General features: G+C 41.9%; 1 protein-coding gene across 2 annotated transcripts in view; it reads left to right on the top strand.

Moving 5' to 3' along the window:
* LOC126188881 (cyclin-Y) overlaps window positions 1-13,836 on the top strand; it is a 68,893-nt gene that overhangs the window by 14,058 nt on the left and 40,999 nt on the right. Inside the window, exon 2 of one of the 2 annotated variants that reach the window (XM_049930548.1) lies at window positions 4,339-4,521. The exons of the other annotated variant lie outside the window; for it this stretch is intronic. The gene's annotated coding sequence lies outside the window, so the exon portion shown is untranslated. The remainder of the gene's footprint in view (window positions 1-4,338; window positions 4,522-13,836) is intronic. 2 annotated transcript variants of the gene reach the window in all.

The following is a 13,836-nucleotide window of genomic DNA, read 5'->3' on the forward strand; positions in this document are numbered from 1 at the left end:
CAAGCACACACTCTGCTGCAGATTGAAAATCTCATTCTGGAATGAAGCTACTACTAGGTGCTAAATGGTTGTATGTCTGTGACTCTTCACAGAACATGGGGTGCAGAGGTTTGTCTGCTCTGTAAAGTAGGGTGGATGGTGATCTGTGGCATCTCTGCTGAAAGAACAGAGTGCTGGTGCACGCACAAGTGTTTTGGAGCAAACAGTTCATTGTACATTGTTGAACATGGAACTCCACACCAGACCACTCTTAAATGTTCATGTGTTGACCCTGTGACATCATCAGTTACAATTGCAGTGGGCACAGCACCATCAGGATTCACACGTCGATCAGTCGAAGTGTGTTGGCTCTTCAGATGTATCACATTTTTGCTGCATTAGGTCGAAGATCGTCTCCATAAATCCCGTCATTGAGGTCATCAGAAGCTAGTAAAGTGCAGCACTCCATAGATGCATGCTAGTGGGAGCAGTATTATGCTATGGAAGACATTCTCCTGTGCTTGCATGGGGCTGTGTTATTAATTGAAGACGCCATGTTAGCTGTGGACCACCTGCATCCCTTTGTGCTTGATGTCTTCCCCAATGGCGATGTCAACTTTCAACAGTATAATTGTCTGTGTGTTGTAGACAGAATTGTGCGACAGTGGTTTGAGGAGCATTACAGTGAACTCACGATGATGTCTCAGCATCCAAATGTACCTGATGGAACTCATCTAGGTCACTATTGGACCCCATCACTGTGTATGCAAATCAGCAGCCTGTTATTTATGTGAATTACGTGACCTGTGTTTAGACATCTAATGCCATGTACCTCTACAAACCTACCAGCGAGCTGTCAGATCCCTGATAAGCAGAATCAGTGATGTGTTTCATTCCAAAGATGGACGAACAAGCTATTGAGCAGGTGGCCATAATGTTTTGGCTCATTGGTGTATATTCTTTCCTTCTTTTAGACTTTACATATTTGCTCAGTACTGGCCATCTGAGCTCTTGGTGTTTATATGGCTGCTTTTCTTTATCTCCAAATGTTTCTTTAATTTCCCTATAAGGTTTAGGTGCAGCCTTCTTTACTATAGTCATGCTTGCTTCTATTACTCAGATATCTTATTTAACAGTTACTGCTTTGATAACTTGTGCTTTCTGTAAGAGTTTTTTTTTTGGCTGTATTCTTTTCTGCTGGCTTCGTTTGCTGCATTTTTATATTTTCTCTTTTCAGTGGTTAAATTTAATGTATTGCATGTTATCCATGAATTTCTGCCGGACATGATCTTCTCACCTCATTGTTCGTTGGTTGCCTTCACTGCATCTTCTCTCAAAGATACCTAGTCTGCATTTCAGTATGAATAAATTATGGTTGTACCCTGCATTTGCATCTGGACACATTTTGTTGCTAAAACCTGGTATCTGATTTGTCATTTCTTTATATAATCCTTTGTCTCCAGGTTCTTTCCATGGTACAGTTTTCTTTTGTGATTCATTAACCAAATATTTGTGATAAATAAATTTTGCTCTATTTCTTTCATGATTTTTTAACCAAATGTTTGTGATTATTAATGTTTGCTCTTTGGAAAGTTCTGTGATGGTTGCCCTTTCAGCTTTGTTGAATTTTGTAGCTACTGTCATTTTAAAATTTACTTGTTATTGTTAAAACATTTGCTGCTCAGAAATTTGCGAAGTAGTTGGTTTACAGTGAGTGTTTAACGAAATGGAGTTTTGAAAAAACTGAATTTCTTGTGAATTATTTAATAATTTTTTTACAATTTTCACAATGGCCTAACTCTGCAACAACACCTCAAATCACTTTGTTCAACTTTAGGGTAATCACCCACCCTAAAAAAATCCTTTCACAATTGGTTACCAAAATTTTGTCATTGTGTTACCATCAGCAATTAATTTCATGAAGATTGGCTAACATGGGTTGTTTTTCGGGGGGGGGGGGGGGGATTGATGCTATGTGCAACATGATTGAAGAGGGTCAGAAGAAGCAGGAAAGAAATAATTATTTAATTATTACATATCCTGTTGGTATCACAGTCATTAAAGATATAGCACAACCTTAGATTAGAGAAGGATGGGAAAAGAAATAGGCCACGGCCTTTTGGAAGGACCATGCCATTGTAGGAAAATATACACCTGGGGAAGCTGGATGGTGATTTGAACCATTTTCCTACCAATTTGAGTCCAGTGTTCTAACCACAGTGCCACCTCTCTTAGTATTAGGATCGGCATGTGACTTAATGCGAGATAGAGATGTCCTTAGACATACCAAGAACAACTGTCTGCTTGAATTTGCATTTAAATTTTGCTGTGAAAGAGATCTGTTCCTGATGAATGATAGTTTACTAAAGGTGAACAACAGATTGCTGTATAAAAAACAGTCTGGTGTTAATTGGCACAATGATATTCTCAAAAAATTTGGAGGAGGAAATGTAAAATCTGTATAGAATATCATAACAGGCGATGAAATGTGGATATATCTGTATGAGCTGGAAACAGTGTATGTATCAACTGTTTGGATGTACATGATGAAACAAAACTGATGAAAGCGGTTGACATCTTTCTAAAGCCCTTCCATGAAAATGATTATATACTTCTTTGTTTATAATGAACATACCACAACCATAACATTATAGAATTTTTTTTTATACAAGTCATTGACAAAATGAGGAAAAATGGTCCAAAAATTTCACATCATTCTCTGTCATACAGTGCCAGATGTCTCACAACACATCAAACAATTAATTGCTTAATGGAGAAAATGATCATGTTAATGTATCATTGCCCATATTAATTGATTTATCACTTAATATAAGTTCTTATTGTTATACCACCAACAATGAAATGTTGACAACGATTTTTATAATTTCAAGTAGTTGTTGGGTCCCTTCAAAACAATGTTTTTGTGGTACCAGTAATGGAAATTCATGGGTGGGCCAATACCTTAAATAGGGAAGAGGCAACTACTCACTTATAACAGATCGATGCTTGGGCACAGAAACACACAACAGAATACAGCATTTGCACTAGCTTTCGAGTACTAGCTCTCTTTCTAGCAAAAGTACACACAGACACCGAAACACACACTCCTGTGGCCATGGCAAGACTTGCAAGTCATACAAGGGTGTATAAATTTTGAAGGCCAGTATTTTGAGAAACAGTTGGATGATTTAAACCAAAAAGTTTTTCTTTCATTGTTTCTGTAAAAAACTAAGTCGGTACTTGTACTAGGCAATTTCCCTTTTTGTATCAATTCCCCAGTCCATTTTCTCTTACTGTTCTTTGTTTTCCCATTATTGAATTCTGGTCCCCCTTACCTTACAATCCTCAACTCCTCTGACTTATTAAATACTTTCTCTTATCTCATAGTACATTTTTCACTTTCTTAATCTGCAAAATTGGTGGGCATGCATACTTGTACTAAAATGGTGAGACATTTAGTCTCTTGGGTATGGTAATCCATTGATCATGTTGTTCATAGCAGTTCACCTGCAGTCTCTATTTCTTGTTCATTGTTAGACCAATTGCTGTATTACCCATATTTGATGTTGTGCTGATAATCATGTGCTCATTTAGCCGGAAAACCTGTTTATCCTGTCATTAATACACCCCCCGCCACACACACACACACACACACACACACACACACACACACACACACACACACACACACCACCCTAAATGTCTAATTTTAACCTATCTATCCGCCACACACACACACACACACACACACACACACACACACACACCACCCTAAATGTCTAATTTTAACCTATCTATTTTTGTTTTGAAATTCTCTAACCTACTGACATGATTAAAGGCTCTAACATTTGACTCTTGAACCCATAGGATGTTAAACAGTATAATTTGGCTTGTGGATAGGGATGTTCCAGTACCAGATTCGATACAGTACTCTGTATCCAAACTAAATCTGAAATTTTATTGGTACCTCGATAATCTCAGAACAAAAGTATGGATACCAACAGTATTGTAAGGTGCTGATTGCTTTTTTCCTGACACACAAAATATTTCTACATAATATAAGACTAAATATGGAAATTATACAGTGTTCACGTGGACCAACATGAGTATGAAATGGGATACAAATATAAGCTATAAAGGACAAATATTATTGAACATTATTTCAAGATTTTTTTTTTTAGGACTAAAGCTCTCGGTTACAATACAAGGCGAAATATGGCACTCATGCTATGTTTGCATGAATCATTTGGAGTATATCATTGAAGACATATGTAAGAATTAATAGTCCAAGAACTCACTAAATACAGTGAACAGAACCAAATTTACTAATGCTCCTTCCCATCTGTGTTGCCTGCCCAGAGCTTGGGATCACTGCAAAATGCTGACACCTTCAGCACAGTTGCTGCGTGACTGCTTGTGAAGAAGGAATTTTCCTGCAGGTGCTAAACATAGGAAGGTGGTTCCCAGATTCCCACTACTTCAGTAACTCAGAGGAATGAAAAGTTCTTCAAAAACTAACATTCTGTATGCGTCCCTTTACCTGTAAGTAGTTCACACTGAATACTTGAATCATTTTTAAAAAGTACTGTTAACATTTATTTATTTATTTATCTAGAGAAAATTTCAAACTGATACATGATTTGTCACCATAATACAATGAAAATAAATAGCTCCAATATAAATACATATGGAATATATGTTTTATGAGGACAGGAAAGTTGTTCAGCTGTGGTGTTATTGAAGGAATCATCCTGAAGCAAACACCATCTTCCTGAAAACAAAGGTATAGCTACAGATTTGTCAGTTATTTCAGAAGGATCTTGAAACCTGTATAGCACAAATATGGATTTTGTTCCCTTGTATGTTGGCAAGAGCAACACAAACTAACAGCTTTTCCCAGGTTGGTATCTGTAAGCGTTTTTGCATAACAAAGACAAAGGTTAATACGATATGACATCTAGTAAATACAACTGAGAATGCTTCTCGGGATGGGGAAGCCAGAGTGCCAAGCAGCTAGTCCTAGTGCCATTGGTGTGAGACTGCAGGAACACAGCATAATGATGTGGCACAGTATTGCCTAGCATGGGCATGGCTGGTGCATGGTGTGACATTGTATCAAAGGCTTAGCAGGAGCCTCGTGTGGGCTACAGCGTAGGCTTGGTAGGATCCCACTGGGAGGCTGCTACGTGGGCTTCATAGGAGCCAGCAGTGCTGCAGTGTATCTTTGAATGGATTCCAATTAGAGTGCTGGCAGGGGCATAGTGGGATGCGGAAGTGGCAGCGGCAGCACCAGTTCGAAAGGAGACTGGCTAGAAGTCTCGTGGGAGTGGCAGTGTCAGTGAATCTGACGAGGTGTCAGCAGCTGATGAGAGGTAGTACTCAGCCAAAGGTGGTCATTCAGCATGCGATGATACAGACAGGACAGCTGTGCAATGTGATGGTGCAGCAAAGATGGCGAGCCAGCAGCCATGACAGCAGAGGTTGGAAGCCAATAGGAGATGAAGCTTGACCAAAGGCAGCTGCCAGGGACAGAACTTTGCCAAGAGGCTGGTGAGGCTTGCAGTGTGACTCTTATGGATGGGCTGAAGGATGCGGCTGGCGTTAAGCCCAGAGCAGAGCCTGTCTGCCTGTTGTTAATCATGCTGCGACCTTCGTGGCCTTGCAGACGGATATTAACATGTGAAACATGAGACTTCAGGTGAAGAATAGTTGTGTGATCACAGTGCTACAAATGGCAATGCGCACACAGCTGGTAGAGGAGCTACTGTCTCTGGTGGCAAAATTCCTACAGCTCGTGCAGGTAGGTGGCCCACAGGTTGCAGATATAGTGCCAGTGGATGTAGTAGCGAGGCATGGCAGGCTGTTATTTACCTCCCCCTTGAGAAGATGCCAGAGCCATCTCGGCAATGGCCAGATGTAAAAACAACAAGAGCAGCAAAGAATATGCCCAGAGGGTGGAAATGGGGCCCTGGGTGGTGGGCATGCTTGGAGTATCAAAAAAGTATGATGAGGAAAGATGGGCTGGAAGGGCTTCTGTGGCCAATAGGAGGCACGGCATGGCTTGGCTAATGGCAGCTGCCAGAAACCTGATGGCTATCTGGGAAGCATGGCGTGTGTGTGAGCGCATGAATAAGAAAAAGGGAGGCTGGAAGGGAGACCCGAATCACTGTAAAAGACATCGCCAGAAGTGTAGTGTGTGCTGGAGCACAACAAGTAGAAAGGACTAGGATATACACTGTGGAAACTTAATGAAGGGAACAGAATGTTGTCCAAGTGTCCAGAAGAACTAATAAGGCAGGAACATGCAAACAGTGGGTTTGGGATACTGCAGCTCCTTGGGCGGCACAGAACAACATCAGGAGGATTGGTGGAGGTCCTGCAGGACTGGGAAAATTGTAGGGCAGGATGTTTGTGACTGATGGAAAGCAGAGACCCAAACAATGGCAGCCACCCTAGACGCTGTGGTGTTGGAAGTACATCTGCACCCAATAGGAGGTGTGGGCTTGACTAATGACTATCACAGAAGATGTGAAGGTGCTGGCAGGGTGTCAGCCCAGAAGCAATGAGACATTGGTGCCAGGATGGTGAAAGGCTCAGCCAGAAGCAGATTGGCTGATGGGACATTGTTGATGTGTCCGCAGCTGATGGGAGGCAGAGGCTCGATCAGTGGTAACCAACTGTTATGCAAGGCAGGGGGCTCGACCAAAGGCAACCACACAAGATGCGGCATTACCAGAAGTGTATGTGCACCTAATAGGAGGCATGAGCTCAACTAATGATGGCCACTGGAGATGTGAAAGTGCCACCAGGGCATCAGCCCAGAAACGACCAATGCATTGAGGTGATGACAACCCAACTTGATGCCAACAGGCAGGTGTAACATCTGCCAATGTGCCGATGGGCTTGACCAGATGCAGATCAGCCATTGCATTGGTGGCTGATGGGAGGCAGTGGCTTGACCTGTGGTGGCTGCCAGTGATGTGTTGATGCCAATGGGTGAGTGGGAAGTTGGCGAACTGCCAATGGGCTTGACCAGATGCAAATGGGCAATGGCCGGACGCAGGTCAGCCACGTCCAAGTATGATGCTGCCAGAGGATGATGATGGAAGTGTTGATGGGAAAGTCTCATTGCCGACTTTTGTGTCCTTGGTGTAGTGCAAGGGCAATGCAAAATAACGGCCCTTGCCGGATAGGTATCTGCAATCTTTATGGCACAACCAAGGCAAATGTTAACATAATGCGACATCTGGTAAATACAACTGAGAATGCTACTCCAGATGTGATAGGCAGGGTACTGACAGACCAGTCCTAAGGGCCATGGTGTGAGCCTGCAGAAACACAGCATGTTGCTGTGGTATGGATTCGGTAGGAGCCTAGTTTGGGCTGCAGTGTCGGCTCGGCAGGAATTCGGAGAGATGTTGCTGCATGGGCATGGCAGTAGCCCAACCATGCTACAGTGTCGGCTCGACTGTAGTCTGATGTGGAGTGGCAACAGGAGCACAGCGGGATGCCGAAGCAGCAGCATCAGTTCAGTAAGAGCCTGACGTGAGCTACAATGTTGACACGGTGGGAGCTGATGGCAGCAGCAACGTTGGTGAAGCAGTGAGCTGGTATCAGCAGCCGATGGTTGGCGGCATTCAACCATTGGCTGCTGTCCAGGAAGCAATGATGCCACAGGCCCAGTGAAGCCTTTGGTGTGGCTCTGATTCATGGGTTATGGGATGTGTCTGGCTTTGAGCTGAGAATAGGACCCATCTGGCTGGTGGTGCTCATGAGTGGTGTATATGGATAGATGGACAGATATGTGCACATGAGAGTATGCGAATACAGGCGAAGAATAGTTCTGTGATTGCAGCACTACTGTTGACATTACATGTGCAACTAGCAGAGAAACTGGCACCTCCGGTGAGGAGTTGCCTATAGCCCATGTAGCTAGATTATGTGCAGCACACAGGTGTTGATAGCAGTAGTGGTGACAAAGTGTGGCCAGATATAATAGTAGACATAGATGATGTGCTTCTGTCCTTTATTTATCTTCCAGCTGTAGCTATTTTAGTTCCTTGCCATGATTCTCTTGTGCTACTGCCAAATCTTTCACATTTTTCTTAATGTTTGTTATTAACCATGGTACACAAAGACATTCAAACACGAGTCTAGTTTTCTTCTTGTGAAGGACATCATATTCGCCATTGACTGTAAAAATTATTTATTTCACAGTTGCATTTTTGGCCTGAAGACAATTATGAAGTGGTACAGCAGAAGATTTTTCATCATCACATCTCAAATGTAATTATCCTCCAACTTATATACAAGTCATCATCAGAACTGGGCCTCTTCACTGTAAGGATACAGCAGCATTGAACGAGGGCGAAGCTCTGTGCATTGTGAAATGATGTAAATTACATGTAAACATTTGTTTATTTTGATTTGTGTTAAGGATGTTTACATTGAGAATAGTTCGTGTAATGTAACTGTATTCCTACAGTGAAAACTCAGTTCAAAGGATTTTAAAATTTGACTTGTGTCGAAGTTAAATCTTTTGCAGCACCAGTTGATATTAGACTCAATGCTTAAACTGCAATTGTGTAATAATTAATCTGTACAGTCAATGGTGAATAGGGCACTCTTTAAAAAATTCTACATGACTGGGAACACCAACCATATGAAGTTAATGTAGTTTCCATTTGGTGGTTTCTTCTGTGATAGCATTAATTTCCACATACTTCGTCTGTAGTTTTTGGACATTTCAAAGTTATCAACCAAATTACTTTAAATATTTGTGTAATGCTCTAATAAATGTTCAAATGGCCATAGGTTGTATATTTTTTTATATACATGTGACACATAAATATAGCAAAGAAAACAATCAATTATTAATAAATTTATTCAATTGGATAGATAAAAAAGTAGTCAACAAGCAGCAGCAGAACACACACATAAAAGACTGTTGTGATTGGCAAGCTTTTTGGAGCCAGTGGGCCCTTCTTCAGGCAGAAGGGTTGAAGGGGAAAGGAAGAAGGGTGAAGGAAAAGGAATGGAGAGGTCCAGGAAAAGGGGAAGATTTTGGGAAAATCGCCCAGAACTGCAGGTCAGGGGAAACTTACCGTACGGGATGAGAAGGAAAGACTGATTGTTGGGGACTCCATTGAACAAGATTTTGAAAACCTGAGAGCTTAAAGTTGGAAGACAGGTTAATATACAAGACAGAGATTACTACTAAAACATCGTGCACGAGTTAATAAGAGTGAGAAGCTAAGTGCATTGTATGTAACAGAGGTGGGAGGGAGTGGCGAAAAATAGATGGGAAACACAATGAAAGATGTAGAAAACTAAAACGAAGTGAAGGAAAGTGTTGTTACAGTGAAGAAAAGCTGAGACGGAAGAAATTAATGTAAATTAAGGCTAGGTGAAATGGGTGCCAAGGTCACGAATGTCATGTTGTAGAGCATGTCCTGAAATAGGATATTGTGAGTTGTCAGTATGTACTCGCTGCCTATGTCCATACATCCTAATTGATAATTTGGTGGTGGTCATGCCGATGTAGAAGGCTGAACAGTGTTAATATAATAGGTGGTGTATGACACTTGTCATTTCTTAGGTGGCTCTACCCTTGATATTATATGTTCTGCCAGTTACAGGGCTACTATGGGTGATGGTAAGAAGGTACATAGGGCAAGTCTTTCAGTGGGGATGGTCACAGGGGTTGGAGCCATAGGGTAGGGTGCAGAAGGAGCATAGGGTCTGACAAGAATACTGCAGAGCTTGGGAGGGCAATAGAAAGCTATTCCAGGTGTGGTGGGCAAAATTTTAGACAAAATGGATCTAATTTCAGAGCATCATTTTAGGAAGTCATGGCCCAGTCGAAGTAACTGATCAACACATTCCATACCAGGATTATACTTAGTTACCAATGGTGTGCTGCGAAGCTGTTTTGTGGAGGGATCAGCAGTACCAGGATTAGATGCGATGGCCCGGGAGATCTGCCTTTTAACTAGGCTGGTGGGGTAATTACGTGCAGTGAAGGCTGAGGTGAGATTGGTGGTGTTTTGCTGTAAAGAGTCTACATCTGAACAAATACATTTGTCTCGGATGCCAAGGCTATATGGGAGGGAACGTTTGACATGGAAAGGATGGCTGCTGGTAAACTGTAAGTACTGTTGTTTGTTGGTAGGTTTATGTGGCCGGAAGTGTGTAGCTGGCCTTCGGTGAGGACGAGATCAGCATCAAGGAAAGTGGCATGGGATTATGCTGCCTGCTGTTGAACATTTCCTCAGTGAGCACCAACCTGATTCCAAACCTATGGCATCCTTCCTGCTCAACTTAATCAACTTTATACTTACCAACCCCTCCTCCCCCCCCCCTCCCCCCTCAACCATGAACCATGGACCTTGCTGTTGGTGGGGAGGCTTGCATGCCTCGATGATACAGATAGCCATACCGTAGGTGCAACCACAACGGAGAGATATCTGTTGAGAGGCCAGACAAACGTGTGGTTCCTAAGAGGGCAGCAGCCTTTTGAGTAGTTGCAGGGGCAACAGTCTGGATGATTGACTGATCTGGCCCTGTAACACTAACCAAAACGGCCTTGCTGTTGTGGTACTGCGAACGGCTGAAAGCAAGGGGAAACTACAACCGTAATTTTTCCCGAGGGCATTCAGCTTTACTGTATGATTAAATGATTATGGCATCCTCTTGGGTAAAATATTCCGGAGGTAAAATAGTCCCCCATTCGGATCTCTGGGCAGGGACTACTCAAGAGGACGTCATTATCAGAAGAAAGAAAACTGGCGTTCTACGGATCAGAGCGTGGAATGTCAGATCCCTTAATCAGGCAGGTAGGTCAGAAAATTTAAAAAGGGAAATGGATAGGTTAAAGTTAGATATAGTGGGAATTAGTGAAGTTCGGTGGCAGGAGGAACAAGACTTTTGGTCAGGTGATTACAGGGTTATAAATACAAAATCAAATAGGGGTAATGCAGGAGTAGGTTTAATAATGAAAAAAAAAAAAATAGGAGTACGGGTTAGCTACTACAAACAGCATAGTGAACACATTATTGTGGCCAAGATAGACACGAAGCCCACGCATACTACAGTAGTACAAGTTTATATGCCAACTAACTCTGCAGATGATGAAGAAATTGATGAAATGTATGATGAGATAAAAGAAATTATTCAGACAGTGAAAGGAGACGAAAATTTAATAGTCATGGGTGACTGGAATTCGACAGTAGGAAAAGGAAGAGAAGGAAACGTAGTAGGTGAATATGAAGAAATGAAAGAGGAAGCCGCCTGGTAGAATTTTACACAGAGCATAACTTAATCATAGCTAACACTTGGTTCAAGAATCATGATAGAAGGTTGTATACATGGAAGAACCCTGGAGATACTAGAAGGTTTCAGATAGATTATATAATGGTAAGACAGATATGTAGGAACCAGTTTTTACATTGTAAGACATTTCCAGGGGCAGCTGTGGACTCTGACCACAATCTATTGGTTATGAACTGTAGATTAAAACTGAAGAAACTGCAAAAAGGTGGGAATTTAAGGAGATGGGACCCGGATAAACTGAAAGAACCAGAGGTTGTACAGAGATTGAAGGAAAGCATAAAGGAACAATTGACAGGAATGGGGGAAAGAAATACAGTAGAGGAAGAATGGGTAGCTTGGAGGAATGAAATAGTGAAGGCAGCAGAGGGTCAAGTAAGTAAAAAGACGAGGGGTAGTAGAAATCCTTGGGTATCAGAAGAAATACTGAATTTGATTGATGAAAGGAGAAAATACAAAAATGCAGTAAGTGAAGCAGACAAAAAGGAATACAAACATCTCAAAAATGAGATCAACAGTAAGTGCAAAATGGATAAGCAGGGATGGCTAGAGGACAGATGTAAGGATGTAGAGGCGTATCTCAGGAGGGGTAAGATAGATACTGCCTGCAGGAAAATTAAAGAGACCTTTGGAGAAAAGAGAACCACTTGCATGAATATCAAGAGCTCAGATGGAAACCCAGTTCTAAGCAAATAAGGGAAAGCAGAAAGGTGGAAGGAGTATATAGAGGGTCTATACAGGGGCGATGTTCTAGAGAACAATATTCTGGAAATGGTAGAGGAGGTAGATGAAGATGAAATGGGAGATATGATACTGCATTGTAGAGTTTGACAGAGCACTGAAAGACCTAAGTCGAAACAAGGCCCCGGGAGTAGACAACATTCCATTAGAACTACTGACAGGCTTGGGAGAGCCAGTCCTCACAAAACTCTACCATCTGGTGAGCAAGATGTATGAAACAGGCGAAATTCCCTCAGACTTCAAGAACAATATAATAATTCCAATCCCAAAGAAAACAGGTGTTTATAGATTTGAAAATTACTGAACTATCAGTTCAATAAGTCACAGCTGCAAAATACTAACGCGAATTCTTTACAGACGAATGGAAAAACTGGTAGAAGCCGACCTTGGGGAAGATCAGTTTGGATTCCGTAGAAATGTTGGAACACGTGAGGCAGTACTGACCCTACGACTTATCTTAGAAGAAAGATTAAGGAAAGGCAAACCAACATTTCTAGCACTTGTAGACTTACAGAAAGCTTTTGACAATGTTGACTGGAATACTCTCTTTCAAATTCTGAAGGTGACGGGGGTAAAATACAGGGAGCGAAAGGCTATTTACAATTTGTACTGAAAGCAGATGGCAGTTGTAATAGTCGAGGGACATGAAAGGGAAGCAGTGGTTGGGAAGGGAGTGAGACAGGGTTATAGCCTATCCCTGATGCTATTCAACCTGTATATTGAGCAAACAATAAAGGAAACAATGGTAAAGTTCGGAGTAGGTATTAAAATCCATGGAGAAGAAATAAAAACTTTGAGGTTCGCTGATGACATTGTAATTCTGTCAGAGATAGCAAAGCACTTGGAAGAGCAGTTGAATGGATTGGACAGTGTGTTGAAAGGAGGGTATAAGATGAACATCAATAAAAGCAAAATGAGGATAATGGAATGTATTCGAATGGAATTAGATTAGACACTTAAAGTAGTAAAGGAGTTTTGTTGTTTGGGGAGCAAAATAACTGATGATGGTCGAAGTAGAGAGGATATAAAATGTAGACTGGCAATGGCAAGGAAAGTGTTTCTGAAGAAGAGAAATTTGTTAACATCGAGTATTGATTTAAGTGTCAGGAAGTCATTTTTGAAAGTATTTGTATGGAGTGTAGCCATGTATGGAAGTGAAACATGGACGATAAATAGTTTAGACAAGAAGAGATTTGAAGCTTTCGAAATGTGGTGCTACAGAGGAATGCTGAAGATTAGATGGGTAGATCACATAACTAATGAGGAGGTATTGAACAGAATTGGGGAGAAGAGGAGTTTGTGGCACAGCTGGCCCAGCTTGACTAGAAGAAGGGATCGGTTGGTAGGACATGTTCTGAGGCATCAAGGGATCACCAATTTAGTGCTGGAGGGCAGCATGGAGGGTAAAAATGGTAGAGGGAGACCAAGAGATGAATACACTAAGCAGATTCAGAAGGATGTAGGCTGCAGTAGGTACTGGGAGATGAAGAAGCTTGCACAGGATAGAGTAGCATGGAGAGCTGCATCATACCAGTCTTGGGACTGAAGATCACAACAACAACAACAACAACAACAACTTACCAACAACTTCTTCACCTTTGAGGTGCAGATACACCAACAGATCAGAGGTACAGCCATGGGAAACAGGATGGCTCTTTCCTATGCCAACCTTTTCATGGGACACTTCGAAGGGGCTTTCCTGGGATCCATAAGTCTTCAGATCCTGGTTTGGTTTAGATACGTTGATGATATCTGTACCATGTGGACTCATGGTGAGGCTGACCTGCT

This window comes from Schistocerca cancellata, chromosome 5, assembly GCF_023864275.1.
Source record: "Schistocerca cancellata isolate TAMUIC-IGC-003103 chromosome 5, iqSchCanc2.1, whole genome shotgun sequence".
NCBI lineage: Eukaryota > Metazoa > Arthropoda > Insecta > Orthoptera > Acrididae > Schistocerca > Schistocerca cancellata.